The sequence below is a fragment of the Puma concolor genome, chromosome A1 (assembly GCF_028749965.1).
Source record: "Puma concolor isolate L17-30 chromosome A1, mPumCon1.1.hap2, whole genome shotgun sequence".
NCBI classification, from domain to species: domain Eukaryota; kingdom Metazoa; phylum Chordata; class Mammalia; order Carnivora; family Felidae; genus Puma; species Puma concolor.
In genome coordinates this window covers 188,041,917-188,050,631 of record NC_141667.1, presented here as the reverse complement: position 1 = coordinate 188,050,631, position 8,715 = coordinate 188,041,917, and the positions used below count along the sequence as shown (strand labels likewise).

Here is an 8,715-nt window from a genome sequence, read left to right as displayed (position 1 = left end):
TTGGTATTTTATGAGTATAATTTATTTTTGTGTATTTTGTATGTACTGCAATAAATTCACTTATTGATTCTAAATGTTTATCTTTTGGATTTTCTATGTACATTCTCATGTCCTGTCTTCAATGCATATATACTTTATTTTTCTTGCCTTATTGCATTGGCAAGACTTCCAAGAAACTCTTAAGTGGCAATGGCAATGGGGTTCTCCTTATTTCTTAAGATAACTTTATCTCAGAAAGAAATTTTTCAGAGTTTCATCAAGCTTAATATTTACTATAAGTTTTCTTTGAAGATACTCTCTATCATATAAAGAAATTTCCTCCTACTTCTGTTTTGCTAAGAGGCATTTATTTTGTTTTGTCTCAGTAATGAATGGTTGTAAATGTTTTTATTTATTCATTTGAATTTATTAAAAGGGCTACATGATTACTCTCTTATTTCTGTCAGTGTAGTGGATGACAATGATTGATTGTTGAGTGATAAATCAACTTCCCACTCTTAGTTTAATTCCAATTATATTATGTTTTCCCATACTGTTAGGTTTAATTTGATATTCTTTAGTATGTTTGTGTCTCTATTCACAAGAAAGATGGGTAATTTTCCTTTTTTTATGTCTTTGCCAGGTTTTGCTGTCAGGATTACAATGGTCTTATAACATGAGATGGGAAATATACTCCCTCTATCTAGACTATTAAAAAGCCTGTGCAGGATTGAAATAATGTTTTCCTTAAGTATTTAGAATAATTCTCTTTTGAAGCATCTGGGCCCAAAATTTTCTTTGTGTGAAGGTTTTTAATTTTGAAATCAATCTCTTTCATAGATAATGGCATCATTCAGATTTTTTATTTATTTGTATCAATTTTGGTAAGTAATGCTTTTTTCAAGGAATTTAATGTATGAAGTTAATTAATATAAAGTTGTTCATGATCTCCTTTTACTATATTTTAACATGTGTGATTTTTAGCTTTTTTTCTCCCTCTTCTAGTGGATGTATTTAAGGCTTTAAAATTTCCTCTTTAAGCACTACTCTTCCTACATTGCACACATGTCACTCATTTCCAAAGATTTTCCAATTTCCTCAATTAAAACTTTGATTTTTATCTCTACAGTGCAGTGAGAGCACTATAAACCCTATGCCACTGTTTTCTGTTTTGCTTCCATGCTCTGTGCCAAAACCCAGCCTACTCCCCGAGGGCTTGTGGGGCTCACCTCAAAGTATTTCCCTTCTTTCTGCAATCAAGACTCAATCTTCAAGGATTCAGGATCTAGAAACTTCAAGTCCTGGCTTCACTGGTTTCCATTTGTAACGTTTAGTGTTTTTGTTTTTGTTTTTGTTTTTTTCTCTTTTTTTCTTTTAGATAGAGATTTTGTAGTTATCCTTTATGGCGGATGAGACACAAGATACTTCCTCTTAGACACATCAGTTTACTCCCCCCACCTCACCCCAGGTAAAATTTTACTGGTAAAATGCATTTCACTTCTGCTGCTGTCATACCACGTATTTGTTCAGTTTATTATTCCCTAGAGAATGGCAATCTAGACATATTGAGAATCTTTTTGAAAATATTTAGTTTAAAAATTAGTCATAATATTTCCCTTTTCTTTGTGTGTCTTGATACAATAGGTTGTATGTATGTGTGTGTGCTATTTCAATATTTGATTTTATCTCTAACGCAATTGTAATTCTTTTTTTAAAGGATTGCCATGGCAAAACTGGCTTTTTTTTTTTTAAAGATGGGAGAGGAAGCATCAAACACTAGTTATTTTTGAGTTTCATCAAACCTGTGTATTCCTTCTTGTGTGTAACAGTATGGGAATTGCTGTGATAGAGATGAGGATTGAAAACCCCTACTAGTGAAGCTAAAACTCCCCTGGGATGTTCTCTGATTCATAAATATAGATCAGCACATGCAAATAGTTCTCATCTGTTATGTTGCAAATCTTTTCTCACTGCTGAAAACATTGAGCATTGTTGGTGGCTCAGTAGCATCATCTTTCTCTAGAAAGAACAATCCCTAACAATTTTCGGTACTTTAATGTCACATTGGGGAATGGCTCAGTCATAAAACAGATAATTTATTCATCATGGACAAATGAGTGAATCATGATGTGGTCACTTGGATCTATATCCCATTTGTGATTATTTCTTTAATTCATTAACCAGAAAACAAGACTTTTCATGCCAGTGTTTTTTGCCATCCATGAGAAGCAGCATGCTTGCATTTTCACTTTCTATTCAGGCCACTGTGAATTCTGTCTCTTAAATTATTTATATCAGACGAGTCTTTCCTTATTAAGCTTTGCCGCCTGGCCCTGTCCTGGAAGCTCTGGACCCAGGGCACTGTTTCTCTGAGTACCCTCTCCTAAACCATGCCTTTATCCAGGTGAGCTCAGGTTATGCTGAGCATCAAGGGCAGCCTTCAAAAAAGAAAAGACACACAAAATAGTATCTTGCAGTTTGAAGAGTAGAAGGAGGGATAGAGAGTTAGACAGTCCCACCCACTTGTCCTGGTACTGGGAGAGGAATTATGATCCAGCTCTATATATTGAGACTACAGAGTAATAAGACTGGTTCAACAGGTCACTCAGGAAAATCATATTCTTCTGGCCATACCAAACAGCTTTAGATCTTTCTTAGGTAATGCTCTCAAAACCACTTTCTTTTTCTTCACTCTGGAAGAGTCACTCCCTGGACCAGCAATGTCCCTTCCCATCATCTTTCATCTAGTTGGAGCTGTGAGTGGAAGACCACTGTGGGAGCAGCGTGCATCCAGGGTGACTAAGTGTAGCTGGGCAGGGAAGTCTTCTGAGCTGGAGATAGAAAAGCCTCCACTGCATAACTTTGATGATTGTGCCATTTTGTTCTCTAAGACAATTGCTATTCTGTCTTTGAAACAGATCCAATAGAGAATATATTAATTGTCCCAAAAGCCTTTAAACTCTTGCCATTATTTAAGTCAAAAGCAGCCTGGTGATAGTGACACAGGGCAACTGAGAAAGATGTACTGTCAGGGTGGAAAGAGGGGAGAAAACATTATCAGAAAAACCTGGATAGTGTCTTAGTCCACTCAGGTTGCTATAACAAATTCCATAGAGCATGTGGCTTACACAGCAGAAATTTATTCCTCACAGTTCTGGAGGCTGGCAAGTCCAAAATCAAGGCACCGGCAGATTTGGTGTCTGGTGAGAGCCCACTTCCTTGCTCATATAGACGGCTGTCTTCTCTCTTTGTGCTCACATGGCAGAAGGGGTGAGGGAGCTCTCGGGGTTCTCTTCTGTTAGGGCACTAATTCCATTCATTAGGGCTTCATTCTTACCTCCCCAAAGCCCCACCTCCTGATATCATGACATTGGGGAGTAGGATTTCAGCATGTGAATTATACAGACTACAGCAGGTAGGCTGTGAGTTGCTTTGTTGACTTTTTTTGGAAGGTCATAGTCAATTATGACAGTGTGAAGACTGTATCAGAGAAGTACCTGATGCAGACATAGTGAGAGGAAGAAAGGAAAGGAGGAGCTGCTGCATTCTGTTACTTCTCTATTGGTTTTCAACATTTCTAAGTTGGAATACTTGCTTATGAAGCAATACCAAAATAGTCTGGATTTATATGGAGGAACACCAACATATTTAGAAAATGCATGATGTCTCTCATATAGTTGGTGTCTGTCCAGCATCCATTTAACTTCTATGGTTCCCAGAACAAATTAGCCAGTGAAGACTCTAGCTCCAATCCCTTTTTTCTTTGCCCAGACAAATGGTGACAGATTTCTTCATTTATAAAATATAGTGGTTAATTTGGGTGATTCCCCAATTCTAGCCAGCTTTGATAATTGAAACTCTGCTTTTGTGAAACCTGAGGTTTTGGGACTTCTCACCTAGTTTCGACATTGAGTAGCATTACAGAGTACTCAGTGGTATTCCGGGTGCCTTAAGGACCCTCTGTTCATTCCAGCTACGATAAAAACTGCCAGGCGCTTAACATCAAACTGCATTTTCTCCAAGTGGATTGCCAACGCGTTGATGCCAGAGATCACAATTGCCTTTTGTAATATCACGTGATAACTGATATCACAGCAGTGCCAGCCAATTCAAGAGAAAGATGGCACTAGTTACTTGTTTCAAGAGGGAAATTCAGGTACAGGCGGGGTGGACTTCAGTGTTTTAAAGTGAAGCTTGCTGATGAAAGGCAACTCACAAAGTCTGGTGCCAACTGTTTCTTTTGGCAGGTCACCAATGTCACTCAGATCTCAGCTTAGCAACTATAGATGCTAATTACCTTGAAGTTTATCAATCTACCTAAAAGCAAAAACAATCATCTGATGAGTCAAATTATCACTCATATCAAGCATCATTATGGTTTCTTTGCCTATCAGAATAAATATGTAGTTCAATGGAGTAGAAAGGGACTTACATTAGGAGTCAAAAACCCAGGTCCTAGGACTTCATAATTTATTGTTGAACATTCTTAGGGGAAATCATTGATCTTCTCTGAGCTTTTTCTACATCTAAACTTAGGAATAATCCATATGCAACATCATTTTATAAGAATGTTAAAAGACCCCGAGAGAATTCACCTCTCGTTTTATAAGTGAAAAAACTGACCCTCAAAGAATTGTATTCACTTAGTGAAGCTGGAAATTCCACGTTCTTTCTGTTAGTTTTTATTAGCTCTGTTTTGAAACCAAATGAGATAATGTATATGGATGCTACAATATAGAAACTGTAATATACTATCCTGCATAGTGTATTGATAAAGAAGGGCAGTAATGACATCTCTCATTTCCAAATGAGAACATTAGGGCACAGGTAAGTTGAAAGGTTATTTGAAATCAGCTCTCAAGGGTTAGAAGTCAAGTTTTTTTCATCTACCAACTTCAGGAGTATCTCCGTGAGAATAGACTATAAGGGAGTATTATTTTCAATAGGGACTAAATGTACTTGTCACTAAGTGGCAGTATAGAATAATGGAAAAGGCATAAGTTCTGGAGGCCAGGAAACCTGGCTTCCAAATCAGAACCCATCCCTTACTAGCTATATCACTTTGGATACATATTTAACCTCCCTGAGTATGAGGTTCCTCAGGTAAAAAATGGAGATCTAATTAGTAATAATACTATCAAATACTTATGGAACATTTATCATATCATAATTACTCCTGAATAGTTTTGTATTATTGTTTCAATGGTCTTAAATTTATTAGCTCTGTGTAGTCGTAGAACAGATTTACTTGAAAACTTTGAGAAGATTAAATATGCCAAGCCCCTGTTTAGTTTCCTTCCTTTCTCTCAAACACTACAGAGAGGTTTGATATTCACGCTGGTGACAAAACATATACTGTGACAAATGAATCCCTTCCTCTTCCCACTGTGACCCAACTAGGAAGTATGGGGATGGGAAAGGAAAAACAATGGGATTGATTGTTTCATATCTATCACAATTAGGAGATGAATTATTGATTATTAGTGTTTTTCCAAGCATTAATAACAATAATGCTCTGGCCTTACTTTATGGTCATTTCTATCCAACCTGAAAGAAATAACAGTTTTCATTGGGTTTTCAATTGATGTTGTCGGTGTTTGCCCATAACTGAGCAAAAACATTTTCCCTCCAGGAACTGTTTTCTCATTAAAGCATAGGCAAACTGCATTCATTACATAGCACATATCATTTAATTCTTGTAATTTTATCTGGTTAAGAAAAAAAAACATAATGAGAAGGAACTAACTTCACAGGAGATTTTTCTAAAGGAATTATACCCTACAATCAAAATCAAAATTGACTTTCCAATTAGAAAAGGAATTCAGGTCAGGAATGTGAACTAGCAATTTCAAAATTTAACCACATATATTGTTTAGAACAAATATTACAAACAAACTCTTTTTGCTGCTCTATTTACCAGAAGATCTTTTCAGCAGTTTCTGTAAATTCTTACCTTGTTGCCAAAGAGTGATTTGAGGTTCAAAAGCAACTGGAGAATAGAGCTATTATTTCTGTGACTTTTCATTAATTCTGAGCCTTATGGTGACTGAACATCTTTCTTTCCAGAAGCTCAGAGACATTGTTTACTGAGCTGCTATGCTAATTTGTACTTTGGAACAAAGCTTGAGCTAGTACCTCCTTCAGAGATGGTGCAAATGAATTGGGTAGAAGCAATGGTACCCAGATCTTGTAGCTTTGGAGATTGTCAAAACTTCAACAACAGAGTATTTCACAATTACTCTTAAATCTTTAGATATAATCTCTCTTCTGAATTCTAAATATATTAACCACATATGGTATATTCACCTGGGAGTCCCAGAGGCACCTCAAATTCAGCTCATTCCATATGTACGCATAACATTCTGCAAATCTGCTACTTCTTTAGTATGCTACATCTTGATTAATGATTTACTATTCACCTAGATGTCCAAGCCAGAAATCTGACCGTCATTCTTGATTGTTCCTTTTGTTCAGTGTTTGTATCCAGTGAATCTCTCCTGACCATCAGTTCTGCTTCCAAAACGTCTTTGAATCTGCTCATTCCTCCAACTACTATCCTCATTTTCTCTCTCCTGGATGATTGTCACAGCTTCCTAATGGGTCTGCTCGTCCCCAGGGCAACCACTTTCCATTCCACCCACTGAACTGCTGCCGGAGTGTGCTTTTTGAATAACAAATCCGATCTTGTCGCTCACACAATTAAAACCCTCCAGTGGATCCTAGCCATTTACAGCATGAAAATTCACACCCCTGAGCATAGACTTGCAAAGACTGTTTTTGATCTGGCTCCTCTGTCTTTCATCTGCAACCTAAGGCAATCCTCCCTGAACATTTCCTGGTTTGGTTTCATGTAATCCTGTCTAGGGTTCCTGTGTCTTTGCACATGCAGTTCCCATGCCTGGAACAGCCTTTATCTCTTCCACCCCCTACACACCTACTCAACAGCTCAGGAAGCACCTGTTCTGGGCAGCTCCTCCTGTGCCCTTCTGTGCATATTCTGGGTAACAATCTCATGCACATCCTTATAGTAATTTTTACTTCATTATATTTTAATTCATTGTTTATGTACTAGTTTCTCCCTTCTTTCTGTGTATTCATTTGAGCATTCTTTGTATTCCCAGCATCTATCAGAGCATTTGGCAGTAGAGTAGGAACTCAGTACATGTTTGCTGAATATGAATGAATACCAAGGCAGCTGGTTTCAGTCAAAGCGTGGCAACCCCAGGCATACAACTTAACGTCCTTTGAGACTTTGTCCTCATTTGCAAAACCAAAGATGACAAAACCTATCTTCCTGTTCTGCTGTGAGAATTAAATAAGAAGGACATACTCTGTAAACAGTAAATTAATATATAAACATATATAAGATCATATAATTACTGTGACCTATTACACACCGAACAATAAAAATCAATAAAAACTGATTTATTGATACACATGACACGTGGAAACACATCACGAAACTACCAAGGCTTTCCTTTCATTCCCATCTCCATTGCTTTCCTTCCCTTCACTATTGATCCATATACTCTTGATGTTATAACCACTACATCTGGTGTCCTAAAGTTGCCATCCACTTTCAGATCTGCATGACTTTGTATGCTGTCCCCCTGCTCAGAATATCCCTTCCCTCTGCTCTCCTGGTGAATTTATCCTCTGAAGTCTGACGCCAGTTTGACACTCATTTTTAAGTTCATTTATTTATTTTGTGAGAGTGTGAGAGCAGGGGGAGGGGCAGCAGAAGGAGAGAAAGGGAGAATCCCAAGCAGGCTCTGTGCTGTCAATGAGGAGCCTGATGTGGGGCTTGATCTCAGGAACCAGGAGATCATGACCTGAGCCAAAATCAAGAGTCGGTTGCTTAACCAACTGAGCTGCCCAGGCGCCCCCAGAGTTTGATACTCTGGCAAGCCTTCCCTGTCTCCCCCAGACAGAACTGATCATGCTCTTCCCTCAGACACTTGGTATATGCTTGTCTTATGGTTGGCTACACTGTAGATAGTTTTGTTTGCATGTTCATCTTTTCCACATTCTATTGTGAGCTCCTTGAGGTGAAATCTCATTTTCCTAGGACTGTTATTACCATTTCCCTGTGATTGTTCCCTGCAAAGTGAGTCTCACTCGGATTCCCAAACCAAAGGGCACAATACAGGCAAAATATTTAAGCATTCGTCATCTCTCAGGTTGCCCTTCTCTCGGTTGAAGAGTTTGTGCTCTAGGAGACACCCTGGGTTTATGAGTTTCCCTCAAATTTCCCTTGATGACTATTTGGGATCTGCCTGGGGCTTCCAGGTGTGTTGAGGTTCTTCCAGGTCACTGCTCTCCCTGGCATTTTGTAGCTGGATTTGTTTTAGAGCTTTAAGTGGATGCAGTCTTGGTTTCCCTCTTAGTATCAACTCAAGTCTCCATATGAGAGGCTGGCACTCTCTTTCCTCCCTGGTTTACTTTTCCCTGATGCCTGAAGCTTTGCTCAGGAAACTCAGCCCTGTGACTTACCATGAGCTATCTCTCATCCAGGACATATGCCCCAGAATATTCTTTCCCTCCCTTCCTCTTGTCCTGTCCTGTTTGCCTTCCTTCTCTTCTTCCTCTCCCTCTCCTTCTTCCTATTCCCCCTATATTGACCATGTCTTCTAAAGGCAGCCAATTGTCACTGAAGATTTGCTCAGTGCTAGGCACCTGTGTTAAGCACTACACATGCATTATATCATTGTTCCTTGCAATAAATCCATCAGGAAT

General features: G+C 38.4%; 1 long non-coding RNA gene across 1 annotated transcript; it reads right to left on the bottom strand.

Annotated features, from left to right (window-relative positions):
* Window positions 1-823: 823 nt before the first annotated feature.
* On the bottom strand, window positions 824-6,678 carry LOC147584678 (uncharacterized). The gene is made up of 2 exons (XR_015252341.1): window positions 5,933-6,678; window positions 824-4,296 (listed from the first exon to the last, which is right to left on the bottom strand). It is a non-coding gene; the product is annotated as an uncharacterized LOC147584678 (long non-coding RNA).
* Between the last annotated feature and the right edge of the window lie 2,037 nt (window positions 6,679-8,715).